This window comes from Diceros bicornis, chromosome 31 (genome assembly GCF_020826845.1).
Source record: "Diceros bicornis minor isolate mBicDic1 chromosome 31, mDicBic1.mat.cur, whole genome shotgun sequence".
NCBI lineage: Eukaryota > Metazoa > Chordata > Mammalia > Perissodactyla > Rhinocerotidae > Diceros > Diceros bicornis.
The window spans coordinates 9,829,171-9,854,195 of NC_080770.1; the positions used below are offsets into that span (position 1 = coordinate 9,829,171).

Below are 25,025 nucleotides of genomic sequence, written 5' to 3' on the forward strand. Positions count from 1 at the left end.
ATCTCACTGAGTTCATCCATTCTTCTCCCCAGATAAGTGAGCATCCTTAACACTCTTAGTTTGAACTCTCTGTCACGTAGGCTGCTCATTTCTGTTTCACTTAGTTCCTTTTCTGGGGTTTTGTCCTGTTCCCTTACTTGGAATGTATTCCTTTGCCTCCTCATTTTGCCTCTTTCCCTGTGCTTGTGTCTACGTATTAGGTAGGTCAGTTATGTCTCTTGCCCTTGGATAGGTGACCTTATATAAGTTATGCCATAGGAGGCCTGCAGTGTGCTTCCCTCAGTTCTCAATGTTCCAGGGGTGACCCCTATGTGGGCTATGTGTGTCCTTCTGTTGCCGCCTGTTTGCTTTCCCTGTAGGCTCCCAGGCAGGCTGAGTTATGCTCCAGACCAGCTGTTGTAATGCTCAGCTGCTTGTAGTTGTTGTGGGCCCTTCAGTCTCTTTATCAGGTGTGGGGAGCCCCAGCACAGTTGGCTGCAAGTTCTAATACCACATTTGTGTCGCAGTATTTATTTTAAGTGAGTAGGACCCCTTAAGCATGGCAGGTTGTTAGGCTCAAGGGCTTACAAATGCTATAAGCCTCCAGCCTTTAGATCTCTTGTCAGCTCTCTGAGGATTGCACCTGGGTGGGGCTGGCCTCAGGCATGGGAGCACCCTATTGTTTCAGGCTTTGCAAGGTGGGGCAAACCCCCTCTGTGGGTCTTTGAGAAGCACAAGTCTTCTGCAGTTGACAAGGTCTGCCACCCACAGGTCCACACACACAGTCAACACAGTCCTGCCCTGTCTGCATGCCCTGACCTCCTGAAGTGGACCCAGTCTCTCCCCGGCAGGAGCCCCACACATTCCACCACCGTCCCACACTCTCCACTTGCTCCTTGTGCACACCCTGCGCCACTGAAGTGGGCTCAGTTGCCAGGCTGCAGAGAATCCAGTCACCAATCTGTGCAGGCCCACAAGTTGCCTGAGGGCTTGTTGTTGTGTGGGGCCCATCTCTAGGGTGGGCTGCCTGCCCTGGCTAAGCTCTATTAAATTGGTGCTCTAGTGGGTGGGGCAGACCCTGGGCTAACAGGCCCCAGGGACAACTCAAATGGCATCTGTGTCAGCAGGCCCACACCAGGCCACAACAATGTTGCTGCCAAAGTCCCAGTCCCTGGAGACGTCTCACCTCTCACTGTGATGCACTCAGAGCCTTTCAGGTGAGTCTCTTTTCACCAAAGCACTGTGCACCTTTCTTTCTGGTGATTTTAGGTTGCTTTCTGAAATGGATGAGTTTCTGCATGGGCCCTTTAAGAACTGGTTTTAATTTATTTGTGAACCAGCTTTTCTGTGGGTACTCCCTAATGTTTCAGTAGTAGGCAAAGTCAGATATTATGCCACTCATCTTGATTGTGCTGGGTCCACAACATGCCCACAGTGGGGGCGCTCCCCGGCTCAGGGCGCCGCTCCTCCAGGGAGGGCTCCATACATTTGAGCTGCTCCCAGGCGGCCAGGAATTGCTGTGGCTTGTGGAGGTGGTGTTTTTTCTTTCCAGAAGGGAATTTCTGCCTCTTCCACCTCAATTATGATTGTCCTTTGTTGCAGGAGTTCCTCTTATCCAGTTTTCAGTTCTCTCTCAGGGGTAATTTTTCCATGGGTAGTTGTAAATTGGCTGTGTCCGCGAGAGGAGATGAGTTCAGAGTCTGCTTACACTGCCATCTTGACTTCTCTCCTCAACTTTCATTTTAGTTTCTATTGTTTAATTCCAGTGGGTTTGTCCAGTTTTTCTTAGATTCATTGCCCATGTTCCTTATTTTCTCTTGAAAATTATATGTTCTGCCTTTTACTCATTTTCTATGGAATTATTTATTATCTTTTTGGATTGTTATTGTGAGAATTCTACATATTAAAAGTACATTTTGAAAACTGTTTATGTTGTCATTTGCTCTTTCATTTTTGACTTCACATAATATTTTGAAATTTTATGTCTTCTTTGTTTAAACTTTGAATACAGAAACTTACAATGAAGAAAGTACCAATCACTTTGAAGTCCACCACTAAAAGTTAACTGTTTTTATCATTTTGATGAATATTTTCCTAGTTTCCTCTAATAAGTTGTTAGGGTTTTGCCCCACAGAGGCTTGAAATGAGTATCATTCAAGTCTACTTGTCTTTAAATTTGTGGTATTTGTTTTCCTACTCAAAACTGACTTAACCCAAGATATTGTAGCCAGGCTTTCTAATGAAAATTATAGTTCTTTTATTTCATTTAACATTTTATTAAAGTGCAATTTTTTTGGTTTATACTATGAAGTCACCTTATTAGTCATTTATTTTACAATAGTTATTAATGCTATTTGTTGGCATAATCCTTCTTTTTTCCCTGTGATTTATTATGCCAGTATTATACATTAAGTGATACATTTACTATGGTTTGTTTCTGAAATTCCTTTCATATGTAAATGCATCTGCTATTACTATTTTGACTATTGCACTTGTAACAATGTCCAGTATATGCTACCCCATACACTAGCCAGCCTCCCCTCACTCCATGATCCTCTTTTTTTGGATTACCTTATTCTTAGTTTATGAAAAATTTGTAACTATTTTTCAAGTATTCCAAAAGTATGTAGTTTTCCATTATAATTACTACATCAATTATTCTACCAATTAATTGGGGGAAGAATTAATTATTTTTACTACTAACCAAACTTCCTATCCAGAAACATGCTGGTTATCTACAATTATACTAATATTTTAAGTTGTTTTAAAATGTATGGTTTTCTTCACATTTCTTATTATGATAATTATAGGTATTTTATACTTAGTAACTTAATACTGCAATGGAAAAAATATACTTTCCATTATATATGTTTATTTATTTATTTTTCATATTTTCCCTTATGAGGCATTACCACATTTTTCCCTTGTATTTTGCTCTTGAATCAGCAGTTAGTTAGCTCCTGGAATTCATTAAAATGGTGTCACTTTCATGGAAATATCTTCCTGCTTTGCTTTTCTCCAGCCTTTTCTCCTGGTAAAAATACAATGAAATGAATAAACAAATAAACACAAAAAATGAAAAGACATGAAATAAGCATACATATCCTGCATTCTTTAACCCATCTTATCCTTCACCAACCAGATTTACTATAAACCATGAACCCTGCCCCAAAGGGTCGAGTAAATCTTGTGAACAAAAAGACCTAGCTCTCAGTGCAGGATCTGGGAAGGCAGCTTTGATAGTTTCTACTCTCATCCTTGGACACCATGGCATTGGAAAGAGGGGTTTTGGAAAAGCCAAAGGAAGTAAAGAAAAGTTTGAGAATCCTTTCCCATTCTTCATCACTTTAAAATCTGTTCCCAAAATTTTCCTTCCCAGTGAAAACCGGATGATGTGAATCACACAGGCAGCACAACAGGACTCCTTCCCCTGGGAAATGTTGTCATCTGTGGGAGGGGCTCTTGTCCTCTCCCTGATCTCCCTCAGATTCTTCAGTGACCATGGCAGTCCTCTGGCCTTCTGGTGGTTAATATTTTATGTCAACTTGGCTAGACCATAGTGCCCAGATGTTTGGTCAAACATCAGTCTAGATGTTTCTGTAGAAGTATTCTTTAGATGTTATTACTATTTAAATCAGTAGACTTTGAGTAAAGGACATTACACTCCACAATGTGGTGGGTATCATCCAATCAGTTGAAGGTCTTAGGGGAAAAATATAGGGCCCCCAGAGGAAGAGGAACTCTGCTCAGAAATTTGCCTTCAGACTGGAGAACTCTTCTCTTCCTTCAACTCTTCCCTGGGTCTCCACGCTGCTGTCTGCTTACAGACTTCAGACTTGCGAGCCCCCCAATCTTGTGAGCTAATTCCTTAAAATAAATCTCTCTTGCTGTATATATACACATCCTATTGATTCTGTTTCTCTGGAGAATACAAATCAGATTATACAGGTCTATGGCAATCAGCAGTCTCAGAGACCTTACCTGCACTTCCTGGGCTGAGGGCTGCCAGGGGCAGGGGGATCAGAATCTGGTGTTTGGATCTGTGTATATTTGTGAAATACTTTCAGGGCTGTGTATGTCACACTAGGGTGCCTAATTTTGGCCTTTTCACCATTAAACCTACTGGTTCAGGCTGGGAAGAGCAGATCTGTGTGATCTAGGGAGTCTTGGGGGAGTCTGAGGTCACTGTGGGAGAAGGATGTGCCTGTAGCTAAGCCAAAGGCACTGACCACATGGAAATAATCTGGGTCTAAACCTTCCCCTGGGGAAAATGACCTTGAATGTTGTGTTGTCCTCCTCATCACAGACCTATAATGCACCGCAACCCTAAGGGACAGCTAGAGAGTTTACTTACTCATTTTCCACATCCTGGATGGAGTCAGGCAGGAGTTGATTTCTGGTTTCAGGAAGGAGTAGGACAACAAATCCAGCGAGGATGGGGAAGACTCCATACATGATCCAGGGTAGGTGGAGGTAATACACCATTAGGATCATCAAGAGGGGAGCCAGGGCTGCCCCAATATTACCAGCAATTCCAATGATTCCTAAAGCTATTGCTCTTGGGGTGCAAATCATAATACAAAAAAAAAAAACTGGTGAAAATCCACAAATATAATTTGTGATTTATTATTTTGCTTTGGCTATGATAGATAGCACATCAATGTGTTTAGAAATGGAGATATATGGCATGTTCTTGTTTTGGACATTTTCTATTTTATTTGCTAGTGGTTTTTTTAAAGTTCACATGTGCATTAAGACAATTTGATCATTAAAAAAGTACTCTTATCCATAGCATTTACACATCGTGTGGTTCAGAATATTACAGGAGAAGAAATATTAAAAGACTTAACTCATGCTTGGCAAAAAGGCAGCTTTCAATAAAATTTGGATATAATTTTTGTTATTATTATTACTATTGTAATTAATTACTTTTAGTAACCTACTTTAGTTTGCTTCCCCCAATAAATGTATGTTATCTGGAAAAGATATGTTTTGATCCTGAGTGAGCATCCATGAGCTTGGTACCTGATTATGGTAGGAATTAGATCATTTCCATGGGCTATAGAACAGATGATAGTGGCAGAAGAAACTCCTACTCCTAAAGTTGCCAAAACCACACTTAGGGTCTGCATTTCTACAGAGAAGAAGACTAGTGAGACTGAGGAAATCAACATCTCTCAAATTACAAATGAAGAAGACCATATTTGAGGTGTTTGCAATTATAAAATATGTTGTACAGAAACTGCATGGAGTCAGAAAATGTGCAGTGTCTAATCAGCTGAGAAACATATTATGGCTTATCTACATATTATGGCTTACAGTGAATAAAAGGATTGAGTCATTTCATCAACTCCCCTTGCATATCTGAGATTTGCCAGAAAGGAGGGGAGAAGTTGAGTCCAGCAGGTGCTGTCTTGCATTACTTCTGTTCTGTGTCTCCTTTGCCCTTCACGTAAAACATAGGACTGTCGTGTGAGCAATTACTGAGGGGTGTAAGACTCATCCATTTGAGAGTTTTAAACCTGGGAATTTGCACAATCTTAACAAGAGGCTAGTAATGCAGAGAAAGTAATAATAAAAAGTACTCCTGTATTAATGGAAAAACTGGAGAACAGCTTGATCTAGAATAATGTTTCAATATTCAAGTATAAGGACCTCTATTAGGAAAAAAGCATGATTTTGGAAACCACTAATGGGAAATTTCAGAGAATCAGTTTTCTGTCCCTGACTTGCCCTCCCTCCCTCCAAAAAATTTCCTTAAGAGCATTACAGCATTGGATTGTGCTCTGTTGTAAGGCAGCAAACTTGCATCATTGATGACATTCAAGATGAAGAGTGGAGCCCACCAATCTGGGATCTTGTAAAACATATATCTATGCTGGGAGGTGAAGCATGGTGACCACCTGGGTTCCCCTATTCCTTACATATGATCATTCAATTTAGTAAAATAGATTCTGACAGAGGCTCTTAACTGCTTAATGCCTTGTTCCTGTTGTATACTTCATGCCTGAAGACAAGGAATCTTTGTTTTCTTGAGGTAAAGATGATGTCCCTAAACCAGTGTTGCTGTTATGGAGACTTTATATGAGACACATGAGTGGATACATAGAGATCAGATAATAAATTGTCACTGAAGCTGTAGTAACAAGAAAGATCCCAAACAGAGGATGTGACAGTATTGGGTCCTCATATCAGAAACAATGACAAGTTCTAGGCCCTCCACGCTTGCTGTATAAAGCATGATTGATCAAAGGTAATTGATTAATTGCTGTCCTAGAGAAACTGTCAGTAATAGATGGCATCAGTTTCTATATATCTCCAGAATGTGATGAAGACAACCATATACCTGAGCTGACCTTTACTCACCTTGGTTCTTTTCCCAGAATATTCACTGCAGAAGCTATACTAATCCCCCATATTGGTTTCAGGGAATCCTTAGAATGCAATTCTCCCTTTCCTTCTGGCTTCAGATAGGTGTGACTCATGCAATCACTAAGGAATTCAGAGAAGTCATTTCCCACTCTGTGCTCTTTTCTCACCTTGGGGTACAAATATGATGGACAGAATGGAAATTCCCAGCAGGAACAGGAAAATCATCTGGCTTACTCGACGGTCCAGGTGATTCACTGCCAAAAGTGCAACATAATTGCTTGCAAGCGTGATTACTCCAAAAATCACCAGGAACAGGAAAATGTTTGTCCCCAAGTGCTGGAGGTGGAGACTCAGACCAAAAAAAGGAAATAAACTTGCAAATCTGTGGTGAAAGGAAGAGGAAAGACATATGTCATAAGGTTTAGATTCTCTGTCTTACAAATGATAATATTGAGCCAAGAAGCCAAGGGTTGGTGTCATGTAAGAAGGCATGATCTGATTTGTGGAATATTTATGTTGATTATATTTTCTGATTTTCTATATTTTTGATACTCCAGCATTTTTGGCCTTGATCCTGATGTGATGCCTTTTCCAGGGCTAGCTAATTTGTAGAGACAGCAAATTACTCCCCTGTGCGTGCACTTTTGAAATACAAATCCCCAATCCAGAGCCCATGTTCCCAACCATATCCCTGATCAAAATCACACACCAAGCCAATATTTTCCCACCCAAAATCAACCCATGGCTAGGTGTTGGACAACTATGGACCACCACTATCGCCCAGAGTCCACTAAAATTATTCAAACTTTCCAATCTTAAGCTTACTCAGAGTAGCTACCTTCCTTCCCCATTCCTTCTGACAAAAAATAAAGGCTGTTGGTCATGTTCTTTCTTTTCTTCTCTCTTTTGCCTTCTACCTGACCCTGGTGCCTCCCTGACTGGCCCTGTGTCTGTTTCATGCCTCCTCTTTCTAGGGATGTGTGATTATAAACTTCCTTCATGACAGTCATTCCTGAGTTTGTGTGTCTTAGCATACATGATTCAAACAAATCATGGGTACATTTTAAACACAATTTCCTGACAAGCTAATGATATAATAATTACCATAAAATAATAGTATGATAAAGGTGGTTATAATTGTTGCTAAGTTTTTTTTGGGGGGTGAAGAGTGTTTTTGTGGAGGATACATGAGGGGGCCTTCTAGGGCTTTAGAGTTTTTTCTATACTCTGTTCTGGGTGACAGTTATATATTTACTATATTTACTATATTACTATATTTACATATAGAACTATTCACTGAGCTGCATATATTTGAGTGATTTATGGTTTGTAATTTTACCTCAAATAAAATGAAAACAAACAAGTGAAGAATCCTAAGACAAGATCTGTACTGTGATTGAAGTTCTCACATCATCTTCAGTAATGAGCCTAGTAGAATCATGTGATAAAAAAACTCCTCATGAAACAAATAGTTCCATGTCACTCTTTTCTTAACCCTCTCTCTAAGTATAAACATAGAAATTATCTTTGTGTCTTTCTCATGTTTTATCTCAAATCTATATCTAGGCATATGGTATCACCTGAAATAACACATAGAATCACATATCCACTATTTTAATGTTCCTCATGCACTGTCAGAAGCCTACCTCACGAAGGACAGTAAACAGATCCTTTTACAGGATCTGTAAACAGGAGGGTCGTGTGGAACAAGTCATGCACAGGTTTGGTCTGTGCTGCCTCCAGCTCCTTCTGCATAGTGGAAGTCAAAACCTTCACAACAAGAATAGGAAACAATTCAGTTATCACAAAATGGTAGACATTGTGAACTCCCAACAGAGGACAAGAGAGATGAATTCTATTTTTAGTACAGTAGAAAATATAGCCAGGGAAGGGAAACAAAATTAATGAGATGAAAGGTAATGTAAAAAGCATTAAAAATAGAGCAGACTATTGGGAGGACACAAGTTGTGAAGTCAAAGATAGAAACCTGGAAATGATTCAGGTGGAGAAAGAGAGAAAACAGATTTTTTTTTTTAAACTGATGGAACTCTTTGAGAGATATATCACTCAATTAGGATAAGTAAAATAAAGATAATAGGTATCCTCTAATTAGAAGAGAGGGAGAAAGGAGCAGAAAGCTTATTCAAAGAAGTAATAACTGAGAGCTTCCCAAACATGAGGAAGGACCTGGACAAGCAAGTATATGAAGCTAATAGAACTCCAAATTTCTTCAATGCAAAAACACCTTGTCCAAGGCATATAATACAACTGTCAAAAGTCAATGACAAGCAAAAAATACTGAGGGCAGCAGAGAGAAGAAAATAACCTACAAAGGAACCTTGATCAAGCTTTCAGCAGATTTCTCAGCAGAAATCCTAAAGGATCGGAGAGAGTGGAATGATATATTCAACATACTGAAAGACAAAACATAAGAACCAAGAATACTCTATCCAGCAAAAATATCCTTCAGATATGAAGGAGAAATAAAAGCTTTCCCAAACAACAAAAAAAAAAGTTAAGAGAGTACATTGCTACTAGATCTGCCTTACAAGAAAGATGAAGGGTGCCCTCTTACCTGAAAAAAAAAGGCAAGAGTTTGCAAAGCTTTGAGCAAAGAGATAAATAGACAGACATAATTTTTAAAAATGCAGCTCTATAACAGAATAGGTTAGTAAACAATTATAACATAAAGGGTGAAGGGAAAGAAAGCATCAAAAATAACTACAAACACTTCAACTTGGTCACAGACTCACAAAGCAAGAAATAAATTTTGTGACAACGAAAACACAGAATGAAGAGAGGAAAAGGACAGAATCTGCACAGGCTAATGGAGACCAGAGGCTATCAGAAAAAGACCTATCTTATCTATGAGATATTCTATACAGCCTCATGGTAACCACAATACAAAAATTCAGAGCAGAGCCATAAATCACAAATAAAGAGAAAACTGAGAAAAACATCACAGAAAACCGTCAAACCAAAATGGCAGACAGATACAAGGAAAAAGAAACAATAGAAATATAGAACAAGTAGAAAACAAAAGATAAAATGGCAGTATTAAGCCTCCGTATATCAATAATCACTCTAAGTGTAAATGAATAGAATTCACCAATCAAAAGACACAGAGTGGCTGGATAAACTAAAAAACGATACACAATATGGTACCTCCAGCACAGTCATCTCAGCTCTAGAGACAAACATAGGCTCAAAGTGAAGGGAAGGAAGATGATACTCCAAGAAAATGGAAACCAAAAGATAGCATGTATAGCCAATCTTTATTAGAGAAAAGAGACTTCAAGACAAAAAGACAACAAAAGACCAAGATGGAGATTATGTAATTACAAAATGGATATTCCACCAGGAAGACATAACACTTATTAATATGTATGCACCTAACACAGGAGCAGCAAAGTATATAAAGCAACTATTAACAGACTTAAGGGAGAAATTGACAGCAACACTATAATGGTAGGGGACCTGAACACCCCACTTATATCAATGGATAGATCATCCAGACAGAAAGTCAACAAGGAAACAGTGGCCTTAAATGAAACACTAGACTAGATGGACTTAATAGATACATATAGAACATTCCATGCAAAAATAGCAGAATACACATTCTTCTCAAGTGCACATGGAATATTCTAAAATATAGATCATATGTTCAGAAAGAAGGCAAGCCTCAATAAATTTAAGAATATTGAAATCGTATCAAGCATCTTTTCCTACTACAGTGATATGAAACTAGAAATAAACTACATGAAAAAAGCTGGAAAAGTCACAAATACGTGGAGGCTAAACAACATGCTACTGAACAACTATTAGATCAATGAAGAAATCAGAGACATCAAAAAATACGTGGATACAAATGAAAATGAAAACACAACATGCCAAAACTTATGGGATGCAGCAAAAGTCGTACTCAGAGGTAAGTTTATAGAAATACAAGCCTACCTCAAAAAACTAGAAAAATCTTAAATAAACAATCTTAAACTATACCCAAAGAATTAGAAAAAGAAGAACAAACAAACTCCAAACTCAGTAGAAGGAAGGAAATAATAAATATAGAGCAGAAATAAATGAAATAGAGACTAAAGTAACAACAGAAAAGATCTGTGAAACTAAGAGACGCTTTTTTTAAAAGATAAATAAAATTGACAAATCCTAAGCTAGACTCACTAAGAAAAAAAGAGAGAGACACAAATAAATAAAATCAAAAATGAATGATGACGAATTACAATAGACACCACATAAATACAAAGAATTATAAGAGAATACTTTGAAAAGCTATACACCAACAAACTGGATGACCTAGAAGAAAAGGATAAATTCTTCGAATCATGCAACCTCCCAAACCTGCATTAAGAAGAAATAGAGAACATGAATAGATGAATCACAAGTAAAGAGATTGAAACAGTAATCAAAAACCTCCCCCAAAAACAAAAGTCCATGTCCAGATGGCTTCTCTGGTGAATTCTGCCTTCTTCAAAGACTTAATACCTATCCTTCTCAAATTCTTTCAAAAAAATTGAAAAGGATGAGACGCCTCCTGACTCATTTTATGAGGTCAGCATTACCCTGATACCAAGAACAGATAAGGACAACACAAAAAAAGGAAAATTAGATACCAATAGATGAACATAGATGCAAAGTACCTCAAAAAAATATTAGCAAATCGAATACAACAATGCATTAAAAAGATCATACACCATGATCAAGTGGGATTTATTCCAGGGATGCAGGGATGAGTCAACATTCACAAATCATTCAATGTGATACACCACATTAACAAAATGAAGAATAAAAATCACATGATCATCTCAATAGATGCAGAGAGAGCATTTGACAAGATCCAACATTAATTTATGATAAAAACTCTCAATCAAATGGATATAGAAGGAAAATACCTTGATATAATAAAGGCCATATGCAACAAACCCACAGATAACAATAGTCAACAATGAAAAACTGAAAACTATTCCTCAGAGCAGGAACAAGACAAGGATGACCACTCTCACTACTCTTATTCAACATAGTACTGGAAGTTTTAGCCATAGCAATTAGGCAAGAAAGAGATATAAAAGGGATCCAAAGTGGAAAGGAATAAATAAAACAGTCACTATTTGCAGATGACATTTTTTAAATATAGAAAACCCTACAGAATCTATCAAAAAACTATAAGAAATAATCAACAAATAGAACAAATTTTCAGGGTAGAAAATCAACATACAAAACTCAGTTGCATTTCTATACACTAATAATGAACTAAGAGAAAGAGAAATCAAGAATATAATTCCAGGTACAATTGCAACAATAAAAATAAAATACCTAGGAATAAATTTAACCAGGGAAGTGAAAGACCTATACACTGAAAACTATAAGACATTATTGAAAGAAATTGAAGATGACAAAAAGAAATTGAAAGATATTCCATGCTCACGGATTGGAAGAATGAACATAGTTAAAATGTTCATATTACCTAGAGAAATCTACAGATTCATACAATCTGAATCAGAATTTCAATGACATTCTTCATGGAAATAGAACAAAGAATCCTAAAATTTACATGGAAGAACAAAAGAGCCGAAATAGTCAAAGTAATCCTGAGAAAAAAGAACAAACCTGGAGGTAACACACTCCCTCATTTCAAAATATACTACAAAGATATAGCAATCAATACAGCATGGTACTGGCAGAAAAAAAACACACAGAGATCTATGTAACAGAATTGAAAGCCCAGAAATAAACCCACACGTCTATGGACAGCCAATCTTTGACAAAGGAGCCAAGAACATACAGTGGAGAAAGGAAAGTTTCTTTAATAAATGATGTTGGAAAAACTGGACAGCCACATGCAAAAGAATGAAAGTAGAACATTATCTTACAGCATGCAAAAAACTTAACTCAAAAAGAATTAAAGACTTGAATGTAAGACCCAAAACCATAAAACTGCTAGAAGAAACATAGGCACTACACTCTGATATCGGTTTTAGCAGTGTCTTTTTGAATACCCTGTCTACTCAGGTAAGGGAAACAAAAGAAGAAATAAAAAAGTGGGACTACATCATATTACAAAGCTTCTTCATGACAAAAGATACCATCAAAATAATGAAAAGATACACAAGATAGGATAAAATATTTACAAATCCTATATCCAACAATGGGTTAATTTCCAAAATATATAAAGATCTCATATAACTAAACAACAACAAAAAAGGACAACCCGATCAAAAACTGGGCAGAGGATATTTTTCCAAAGAAGATATACAGATGGCCAATAGGCATATGAAAAGATGTTCAAAGTCATTAACTATTAGGGAAATGCAAATCAAAACTATAATGAGATTTCACCTCACACCTGTCATAGTAGTTATAATTAACAAAACAAGAAATAACAAGTGTGGGAGAGGATATGGAAAAGGGAACCATCATATACTGCTGTCAGGAATGCAAAAGGTGCAACCACTATGGAAAACAGTATAGACATTTCTCAAAAAATTAAAAACAGAAATACCACATGATCCAGCTATCCCAATCCTTGGTATTTATCCAAAGAACATGAAATCAATAATTCAAAGAGATTTATGCATCACTATGTTCATCACAGAATTATTCACAATAGCCGTGATGTGTAAGCAACCCAAGTGCCCATCAACAAATGAACAGATAAAGATGTGATATATATACAATGTAATACTACTCAGAGATTTAAAAAAAAAAAAGGCAGGAGTGACGTCAGCATCATGGCAGAGTGAGCTTTCCCGTGAATTCTTCCCCCACAAGATACAACAAAAGCAACAGCCACAGACCAACAACGGAATCCCAGACAGTGAAAACCTAGAGCGGAGGGATCGACACTGCCGCACATCTGAGAGCGGAACGTGCTGGGCCCCCGGAGGAAGTGGGGAGAGGTAAGGAGAACTCCACTCCCTCCCCATCAGATCAGCGATCCCGGTCCGCGCGGCTCCCAGAGAGGGGGGAGGGGCGGCCCTCGGCGGGAAAACTGTAGCTCTTCGGGCTCTCTCAGCCAGTGGGAAACTCCTGCACAGAGGACTCAGAGGAGCCACAGGGCTACCATCAACATCTGAGCACCCCAGAGAGCGGATAAAGAGGGGCAAACGAGAAGCCTCCCACGTCAGGGACCCAGAGGGCAAAAGAGAGAGCTCCCCCCTCCCCGGAACCCGGAGTCGGCAGCTCGACCAGACCTAGCGATCCGAGGCAGACCTGAACAAACTGGACTGGACCCATGGATCGCAGCGGGAAAAAAAAAAAAAAAAAAAACTGCGGATCACAGCAGAAAAACTGGGGCAGAGCGCAGGGGGCTTAGACTACACAGCCCTTTACCACCAGACAGTGGCGGCAGGTGGAAATTGCAACCAGAGACTTCCAGGATGAGGAAAATCAAAACCAACACAGGAACCACAATGCAAAAATATATGAAATCACCAGACCAGAAACAAAATGACAAGCACCCAGAAATCAACCCCGAAGACACAGAAATCCATAGACTAAATGACAGAGATTTCAAAATAGCTATCATAAAAACACTCAACGAAATACGAGACAACACAGACAAACAATTCAATGAGATTAGGAGTTTCTTCACAAAAGAGATTGAAATCATAAAGAAAAACCAATCAGTGCTGATGGAGATGAAGAACACAATGGAGGAGATAAAGGAGAATCTGGAATCTTTAAAGAACAGAGCTGACAATATGGAGGAAAGAATTAGTACTTTAGAGGATAGGAATACAGATATTCTCCAGATGGAAGAAGAGAGAGAACTAAGACTAAAAAGAAATGAAGAAAGACTCCGAGAAATATCGGACTCTATTAGAAAATGTAACATAAGAATTATAGGTATTCCTGAGGGAGAGGAGAGGGAAAGAGGAACAGAGAGCCTATTCAAGGGAATAATAGCTGAAAATTTCCCAAATCTGGGGAAGGAGCAGGAAATACCAGTAAGCGAAGCCAACAGGACACCTATATATATTAACAGACAAAGGCCTTCACCACGACACCTAGTGGTAAGGCTAGCCAGGGTCAACGACAAAGAAACAATATTAAGGCAGCTAGACAAAAACAAAAAATAACGTACAAAGGAACTCCCATCAGGCTCTCAGTGGATTTCTCAACAGAAACTTTTCAGGCTAGAAGAGACTGGAATGATATATTCAAAATACTAAAAGACAAAAACTTTCAGCCAAGAATACTCTATCCAGCAAAAATATCCTTCAAATATGATGGAGAAATAGTAACTCTCCCAGATAAACAAAAGCTAAGGGAGTTCATGGCCACGAGACCGCCACTACAAGAAATACTCAAGAAGGCCCTCAGGCCTGAAAAAAAGAAGAGAAAGGGAACACAAAGCTTGGAGGAAGGAGAAAAGTAGGTAGACAAAATCAGAGAAATAGTAGATCTTTACCGGAATAGGTTAGCAACCACTTAAATACTAAACTCAAAGATCAAAGGAAGAAATTCACCAAAAATAAATTTAACCTCATCACTGTAAACACACAGCCACAACACAAGATAGAATAAGGTATAACAAGAGCAACTTAGAAGGGAAAGAGGAAAGTGACTGAATTGACTTAGTATAAGGAAATAGGAGGCTATCAGATAATGGACTATCTCATACACAAGATTTTTTGCCCAAACCTCAAGGTAACCACTAAACAAATAATCAAAGCAAAACCACATATGATAAACAAAGAGAAAACTAGAAGAATCATAAGACAGAACAACCAAACTGAATTGGCAGTCCAAAACAAATGGGACAAGAAACAAAGGAAATGCAAAAGAACCGGAAAATGTGACAAAACAGCAACATTCAGCCCTCATATTTCAATAATTACCCTAAATGTAAATGGATTGAACTCTCCAATCAAAAGATACAGAGTGGCAGGATGGATTAAAAAGCAAGACCCAACAATATGCTGCCTTCAGGAAACACATCTTAGCACTAAAGACAAGCACAGGCTCAGAGTGAAAGGATGGAAGACAATACTCCAAGCTAATGGCAAACAAAAGAAAGCAGGTGTTGCCATACTCGTATCAGACAAAGTAGACTTCAAGATAAAACAGGTTAAGAAAGACAAAGAAGGGAAATATATAATGATAAAAGGGACACTCCATCAAGAAGACATATCACTTATAAATATATATGCACCCAACATAGGAGCACCAATGTACATAAAACAACTATTAACAAACCTAATAGGAGAAATCAACAACAACACAATAATAGTAGGGGATCTTAACACCCCACTTACAGCAATGGATAGATCATCCAGACAAAATGTTAATAAAGAAATATTAGACTTAAATGAAAAACTGGACGAGATGGACCTAGTAGACATATACAGAGCACTCCACCCAAAAACAGCTGACTACACATTCTTCTCAAGCGCGCATGGAACATTCTCTAGGATAGACCATATGTTGGGAAACAAAGCAAGCCTCAATAAATTTAAGAAGATTGAAATCATAACAAGCATCTTTTCAGACCATAAGGCTATGAAACTGGAAATGAACCAGGAAAAAAAACTGGGAAAGTGACAAAAATGTGGAGATTAAACAACATGCTACTGAACAACCAATGGATCATTGATGAAATTAAAGGAGAAATCAAAAACTATCTGGAAACAAACGAAAATGATAACATGCCATATCAAACCATATGGGATGCAGCAAAAGCGGTCCTGAGAGGGAAACTCATAGCGATACAAGCCCACCTTAACAAACAGGAAAAAGCCCTAATAGGCAAACTTAAATTACACCTAACAGAACTAGATAAAGAAGAACAAACAAAGCCCAAAGCCAGCAGAAGGAGAGAAATAATAAAAATCAGAGCAGAAATAAATGATATTGAGACCAAAAAAACAGTAGAAAGGATTAATGAAACAAAGAGTTGGTTCTTCGAGAAGATAAACAAAATAGACAAACCCTTAGCCAGGCTTACTAAAAAAAAAAGAGAAAAGGCTCAAGTAAATAAAATTAGAAATGAAAGAGGAGAAATTACAACGGATACCATGGAAATACAGAGGATTATAAGAGAATACTATGAGAAATTATATGCCAATAAATTGGACAATCTAGAAGAAATGGATAAATTCTTAGACTCATACAACCTCCCAAAACTGAACCAAGAAGAAATGGAGAATCTGAATAGACCAATCACAAGTAAAGAGATTGAAATAGTAATCAAAAACCTCCCAAAAAATAAAAGTCCAGCACCAGATGGCTTCTCTGGTGAATTTTACCAAACATTCAAAGAAGATTTAATACCCATCCGTCTCAAACTATTCCAAAAAATAGAGGAAGACGGAACACCTCCTAAATCATTCTATGACGCCAACATCACCCTGATACCAAAGCCAGACAAAGACAATACAAAGAAGGAAAATTACAGGCCAATAATGCTGATGAACATAGATGCAAAAATCCTCAAGAAAATATTGGCAAACCGAATACAACAATACATTAAAAAGATCATACACCATGATCAAGTGGGATTTATACCAGAGACACAGGGATAGTTCAACATCTGCAAATCAATCAACGTGATACACCATGTCAACAAAACAAAGAATAAAAACCACATGGTCATCTCAATAGACGCAGAGAAGGCATTTGACAAGATACAACATCCATTTGTGATAAAAACTCTCAACAAAATGGGTATAGAAGGAAAGTACCTCAACATAATAACAAACCCACAGCCAACACCATACTCAATGGGGAAAGACTGAAAGCCATTCCTCTGAGAACAGGAATGAGGCAGGGCTGCCCACTCTCACCACTCCTATTCAACATAGTACTGGAGGTTTTGGCCAGAGCAATTAGGCAAGAAAAAGGAATAAAAGGAATCCAAATAGGCAATGAAGAAGTGAAACTCTCACTATTTGCAGATGACATGATTGTATATATAGAAAACCCTAAAGAATCTGTTGGAAAACTGTTAGAAACAATCAACAACTACAGCAAAGTTGCAGGGTACAAAATCAATCTACAAAAATCAGTTGCATTTCTATATGCTAATAATGAACTAACAGAAAGAGAGCTCAAAAAGATAATACCATTTACAATTGCATCAAAAAGAATAAAATACCTAGGAATAAATCTTACCAAGGAGATGAAAGACCTATCCAATGAAAACTACAAGACATTATTGAAAGAAATCGATGATGACATAAAGAAATGGAAAGACATCCCATGCATATGGATTGGAAGAATAAACATAGTTAAAATGTCTATATTACCTAAAGCAATCTACAGATTCAATGCAATCCCAATCAGAATCCCAATGACATTCTTCAGGTAAATAGAAAAAAGAATACTAAAATTCATATGGGGCAACAAAAGACCCTGATAGCTAAAGCAATCCTAAGAAAAAAGAACAAAGCTGGAGGCATCACAATCCATGACTTTAAAATATACTACAAAGCAATAGTAATCAAAACAGCATGGTACTGGTACAAAAACAGACACACAGATCAATGGAACAGAACTGAAAGCCCAGAAATACAACCACACATATACGGACAGCTAATTTTTGACAAAAGGAGCTAAGAACGTACAATGGAGAAAGGAAAGTCTCTTCAATAAATGGTGTTGGGAAAACTGGACAGTCACATGCAAAAGAATGAAAATGGACCATCTGCTATCACCATTCACAAAAATTAACTCAAAATGGATCAAAGACCTGAAGGTGAGATCTGAAACTATAAAACTCATAGAAGAAAATATAGGGAACACACCATTTGACATTGGTCATAAAGGAATCCTTTCAGATGACATGCCTACCCAGATTAGGGAAACTAAAGAAAAAATAAGCAAGTGGGTCTTTATCAGATTAAAGAGTTTCTACAAGACAAAACCAGAATCGAGATGAACAGACAACCCACCAGCTGGGAAAAAATATTTGCAAAACATATATCTGACAAGGGGTTAATCTCCATAATATATAAAGAACTCACACAACTGAACAACAAAAAATCAAACAACCCGAACAAAAAATCAAACAACCCGATCAAAAAATGGGCAGATGAGATGAACAGACACTTCTCCAAAGAAGATATACAGATGGCCAATAGGCACATGAAAAGATGTTCAACATCATTAATCATCAGGGAAATGCAAATCAAAACAACACTAAGATATCACCTCACGCCCGTTAGAATGGCTATAATCACCAAGACAAAAAACAACAAATGTTGGAGAGGATGTGGAGAAACAGGAACCCTCATACACAGCTGGTGGGAATGCAAACTGGTGTAGCCTCTATGGAAAACGGTATGGAGATTCCTCAGAGAATTAAAAATAGAAATACCCTATGATCCAGCTATCCCACTACAGGGAATCTATCGAATGAACCTGAAATCAACAATCCAAAGAGGCTTACGCACTCCTATGTTCATTGCAGCACTATTCACTATAGCCAAGAAGTGGAAGCAACCTAAGTGTCCCTCAACTGATGATTGGATCAAGAGGATGTGGTATATATATACAAGGGGATACTACTCAGCCATAAAAAAAGACAAAATCGTCTCATTTGCAACAACATGGATGGGCCTGGAGGATATTATGTTAAGTGAAATAAGCCAGAAATAGAAAGACAAACACTATGATCTCACTCATATGTGGAATATAAACCAACACATGGACAGAGAAAACTGTATTGTGGTTACCAGGGGCAATGGGGGTAGGGGGTGGGCACAAGGGGTGAAGGGAGACATATATATGGTGATGGACAAACAAAAATGTACAACCCAAAATTTCACAATGTTATAAACTATTAAAACATCAATTAAAAAAAAGAGGGAAAGATTTCTCTAAGGTATTTCCACTCAGTCATGCTCTTGTAACTTGTGATAAGAACACAAACTCCATACAACCTGCATTTGGACTGTTATGGTCACTGCCATATTTCCAGGGATAAAACAAAACCTGCCACAGATAGGCAGTTACTAAATATACTATGGAATAAAGTGCATGGGTGAGTAAATAAATGAGAACCTCCTTATGCTCTATTCTGCATCATCACTAATCCTTCTACTGATGTTACTGCTCTGAAAAATGACCATCAGAACATTAATTGGAAGGGAATGGATTACCTTTTACCACTTTCTTACACAGAGTGAGACCAATATACAATTTTTTTCTAAAATAATTTTTCTTTAATTATTTTTGAGGTAACATTGGTTTATAATTCTATGTAGATTTCAGGTGTACATGATTATATTTTGACTTCTGTGTTGACCACACTGTGTTCACTACTCAAAGTCTAATTGCCATCCATCACCATACCTATGTACTTTTTTACCCATTTTGCCCTCACCCCTTCTCCTTTATCCTCTGGTAACCACCAACCTATTCTCTGTGTCTATGTCTTCGTTTTTTTAACCTTCCACACATGAGTGAAATCATAAAGTATTTGGCTTTCTCTGTCTGACTTATTTCACTTAGCATAACGCCCTCAAAGACCATCCATGTTGTGGTGAATAGCAAGATTTCATCTTTTTTTATGAAAGGGTAGTATTCCATTGCAAATATATAACACATCTTCTTTATCCATTCTTCAATTAATGGGCACTTAGGTTGTTTCCAAATCTCGGCTGTTGAATAATGCTGAGACGAACATGGGGGAGCATATATCTTTTCAAATTAGTGCTTTCCTGTTCTTTGGATAAATACCCAGAAGTGAAAAACTGCATCATATGGTATTTCTGTTCTTAATTTTTTGAGGAATATTCATATTGTTTTCCATAGTGGCTGCACCAGTTTACATGGCGACCAGCAGTGTCTGAGAGTTCCCTTTTCTCCACATCATCTCCAACACTTGTTATTTCTTGTCTTTTTAATAGTAGTCATTTTGACAGATGTGAGGTGATATCTCAGTATGGTTTTGATTTGCATTCCTTATAATTAGTGATATTGAACATCTTTTCATGTGTCTCATGGTCATCTGTGTATCTTATTTGGAAAAATGTCTGTATATATCCTCTTCCCCCTTTTTAATTGGATTGTTTGTTTCTTTGTTGTTGAGTTGTATGAATTCTTTATATATTTTAGATATTAATCACTTATCAGATATATGATTTGTAAATCATACAAATCATACACTTTCCTTTCTCTATTGTATGCTCTTTGATCCTCTGTCTATAGATGTGTGGCTTTATTTCTGGGCTTTTGATTCTGCTCCATTGATCTGTGTGTCTGTTTTTCTTCCAGTAGTATATTTTGAAGTCAGGGATTGTGATGCTTCCAGCTTTTTTCTGTTTTCTCAGGATTGCATTGACTATTTGGGGTCTTTTTTTGTTCCATGTAAATTTTAGGATTCTTTGTTCTATTTCCGTGAAAAATATTGCTGGGACTTTGACAGGGATTGCACTGAATCTTTAGATTGCTTTAGGAAGTATGGACATTTTAAGTATCTTAATTCTTCCAATTTATGGGCACTGAATATCTTTCCATCTTTTTGTGTCTTGTTCAATTTCTTTCAACAATGTTTTATAGGTTTCAGGGTACAGGTCTTTCACCTCCTTGGTTAAATTTCTTCCTAAGTATTTTATTCTTTTGTGGGATTGTAAATGAAATTGTACTCTTGATTTCTCTTTGTGCTATTTCATTGTTAATATATAGAAACACTACTGATTTTTGCATGTTAATATTGTACCCTGCAATGTTATTGTATTCATTTCTTATTTCTAAGTTTTTTGGTGGATTCTTCAGAGTTTTATATAATATAAAAAATGTCATCTGTTGTGATACTTTCCTTTTATACCTATTTTATTCAGAGTCTTTATCATAAATAGATACTCTATCCTGTTTAATGCTTTCTCTGCATCTATTGAGATGATCATGTGATTTGTATTCTTCATTTTGTTAATGTGGTGTATCACATTGATTGATTTGTGGAGGCTGAAGCATCCTTGCATCCCTGGAATAAATCTCTCTTGATAATGGTGTATAATCCTTTTACTGTATATTTTTTGATTTGCTAATATTTTGTTGAGGATTTTTGCATCTATTCATCAGTGATATTGGTCTGTAATTTTCTTTTTTTGTATTGTCCTTGTCAGGTTTTGCTTATCGGGGTTATATTGGCCTCATAGAATGAGTTAGGAAGTGTCCTGTCCTCTTCAATTCTTGGAAGAATTTAACAAGGATAGATATAAAATCTTCTTTGAATGTTTGGTAGAATACACCAGGGAAGTCGTCAGTTCTGACTTTTGATTTTGGGGAGGGTTTGATTACTCTTTTGATCTCCTTACTGGTGATCAGTCTATTCAGATTCTAAATTTCTTCTTGATTCAGTTTTCAAAGGTGGTGTAATTCTAAGAATTTATCTATTTATTCTAGATTATCTAATTTGTTGGCATATAAGTTTTCACTGTTTCTCTTATAGTCCTTTGTATTTCTATGGTATGTGTTGTAATTACTCCACTTTCTTTTCTAATTTTATTTATTTGAGCCTTCTCTCTTTTTTTTCTCTTTGTGAGTCTACAATTTATAATTGTTTATACTCAGTGCTTTGTCTCCATTGAGTAAAATACGTGTCCAATGCTTTCAGCAACAGCATGTCCTTTTCTAACGTTAACCCAAACAATGTTGACTCTCATTGAGAACCAGCACAATGAGGTCAGAAGACCCCTAACCACTCTTGACACATTACCTTGCATTCCTCTTATGGATGCTGACTAATATAGATGTCAGGTCATGTCTTCCCTACATCCCATATCCAGCTCCCATCCTGCTCACCTCAAGGGTTAGGGTGTCTCCTGCATCCTTCCTTCCATTCATGTGTGCAGCTTTTCTGAGTTCCTTTAAGCTCTCTTTGGGTTTGTTGATAATGATCAGCCGCCGAGCAGACTCCACTAGCCACCTGATCAAAGAACAGGACAGAGGTTTAGTTAACTCTCATTTGCTCATTTTTCACATAACCTTTGTCCAGGGATGGGAAAGGGTTTGGAATATGTCACCCAAAATATGCTGCTTTGACATATTTATTATTTGCACTGAAGACACTTGAGAAACAGCAGATGTAGGAAGAGTTCTCTGTCTTCCCCTTTCTACCTAAAAATAGGTCATAAAATTTCACATGAGAAGATGCCTTTCTTGTGGCAGGAAGAGAACATTCTTATCACCAGATACTGGGAGTTGATGCCCAAATGGATCTGTAAAATTAATTTACTAAAATGAGTCTTATTTTCCCTTAGTTTCCCCATATATTTTTTAGTCATACTCCCACAAATTATTGCCCCTGGTCCAAGGCACTTTGTCTTGTCACATCCCCTCAATCTAAAGTTTTTTTAATGTGTAAAAATGTATGTAAGCTTTTGGCCTAATGACATCTTTAGGTCTTCCTTTTTCTTCTGAAGACTCCTGTGTACATGAAAAAGTATTAAATAAATTTGCATGCATTTCTCCTGTTAATCTGTCTCATGTCAGAGTAATTCTTAGACCATCCACAGAACCTAAGAGTGCAAAAGGAAGTTTATCCTCCCTTGCGGATACCTCTTCCCTCCAATCTAATACCTACCACTGTTTGGTTATACCAGAAAATATAAATTTACTTGCTCTTATGTGATAACTAGGAAAAATATGAGGCTGGCCCTTAATTCAGTAAACTTTTACTTCTAGAAATGCAGACTTTGAGTCATATTGGCTTCCCTCTTATTCAGAGGAAGTGCCAATTTTAGCAACTAAAAATAGAGTGAGCCTCGTTAAATTTGTATTCAAACAAACAGTGAATAACTCTTTAGTATAACTATGTCCTGTACAATATTTGGAACATAGTTGTACTAAAATATTATTCATCATTTATCCAAAATTTGAATTTAATGGGACATTATGTATTTTATTCAGTTAGCACTTAAAATACAGAGCTCTCAGATAAATAGAAATTTCACATAAACCATAAATAATTTTCAGTATGACTATGTGCCATATAACATTTGAGATGTTATTATACAAAAATATACATTGTTTATCTGAAATTCAAATTTAATTTAGTGTCCATGGTGTTATCTAGCAACCCTGTCTGTTCAGCTTCTGGAATCACACAAATTAGTAGAGCACATGCTCAAGCGTTCACCAAGGATCAAAGAGAATTCCTGTGTCCTGATTCCATTCATCTTTCATTCCAGGACCCTCTAAGACTAAGAGAGAGCTTATACCTTGAAGACAGAAAGATGGCAAATACCGGCACAGAAAACACCAGCTGGAGGGTGCGCCAGTCTCGAATAGCAAAAGCCACACCTCCTGATATTATCTGTCCGATACTATTTGCACAGATTACCAGTGTCATTCCCATGGCTTGGAATTGGCGTGGTGTCCATTCAACAACTAAAAGAAAACACAAACAGGATTTTGACTTTAAACAAAGGTGGAATGTCAACATTAATGTCAAGGCTTGGAAAATGTACAAGATCAAAAGTGTTGACTTACTGAGCATAGTACCATTTAACAAGATGGTCATGACAGAAAGGCCAGCCCAGAAGCACAGTGAGCAGTAAATGAGGAAGGTGGAGCAAAGGCTGCACAGGTGTCAGCAATGGCAAACTGGAGTAAACACCACCTGAAGATTAACCTCCTCCCGAACCTGAGAAACAGGTACAGGTTAGATTAGGGAACAGTAACAACCTATTTTAAAACTAAGTGTAAAAAAGAAGTCACATTTCAAAATTTAGGTAATGTTTTAGCAAGTGAAACTTTGCACTTAAAACCTTAAATTATCAAAAAATAATCAACAACAGATCTTCTCAGAAGCAACCCTCCCTGTTAGTAAATAGATGCTGAGTATAACAAAGCTTCTTCTCTAATCTGTTACCAGTAGATCTTTGACACCAATTGAAATGAAATAAGGCAGGCTGCGATATTGGGAATTTTTTTTTTTTTTTTGGAGTATGTCTCTCTTTTTCTTTATTCTATTTTTTTATTTTTTATTTATTGCAGTAACATTGGTTTGTAACATTGTATACATTTCAGGTGTACATCATTATACTTCTATTTCTCCATAGATTACATCATGTTCACCACCCAAATACTAATTACAACCCATCACCACACACATGTGCTGAATTATCCCTTTCACCCTCCTCCCTCCCCCCTTCCCCTCTGGTAACCACCAATCCAATCTCTGTCTCTATGTGTTTGTTTATTGTTGTTATTATCTACTACTTAATGAAGGAAATCATAAGGTATTTGACCTTCTCCCTCTGACTTACTTCGCTTTGCATAATACCCTCAATGTCCATCCATGTTGTCACAAATGGCTGGATTTCATCGTTTCTTATGGCTGAGTAGTATTCCATTGTGTATATATACCACATCTTCTTTCGTCCCCATCTTCGTTCGTCCCTTGATGGGCACTTACGTTGCTTCCAAGTCTTGGCTATTGTGAATAACGCTGCAACGAAATATTTTTTATAACTTTCAGAAACATACACTTTTTCATAGAAAATTTCTCAATATCGCATAAAACATGTTTACTAATAGACCCAAATTTACCTTTAGTTTCTGTGCAATAGGCAGCCAAAAGTTGATAAAGCTATGTTCAATGATTAATGTTTCCCTATTTTATCTTACTCAAAATGATCTAGATATTTAGTAAATTTCTCATCATTTAATTTAGCTTAGAAAATCTCTAAAGTTTCAAGTTTCCAGAAAAA

General features: G+C 37.2%; 1 pseudogene; it reads right to left on the reverse strand.

Annotated features, from left to right (window-relative positions):
- Positions 1-2,794: 2,794 nt before the first annotated feature.
- On the reverse strand, positions 2,795-24,644 carry LOC131394920 (organic anion transporter 7-like; annotated as a pseudogene).
- Between the last annotated feature and the right edge of the window lie 381 nt (positions 24,645-25,025).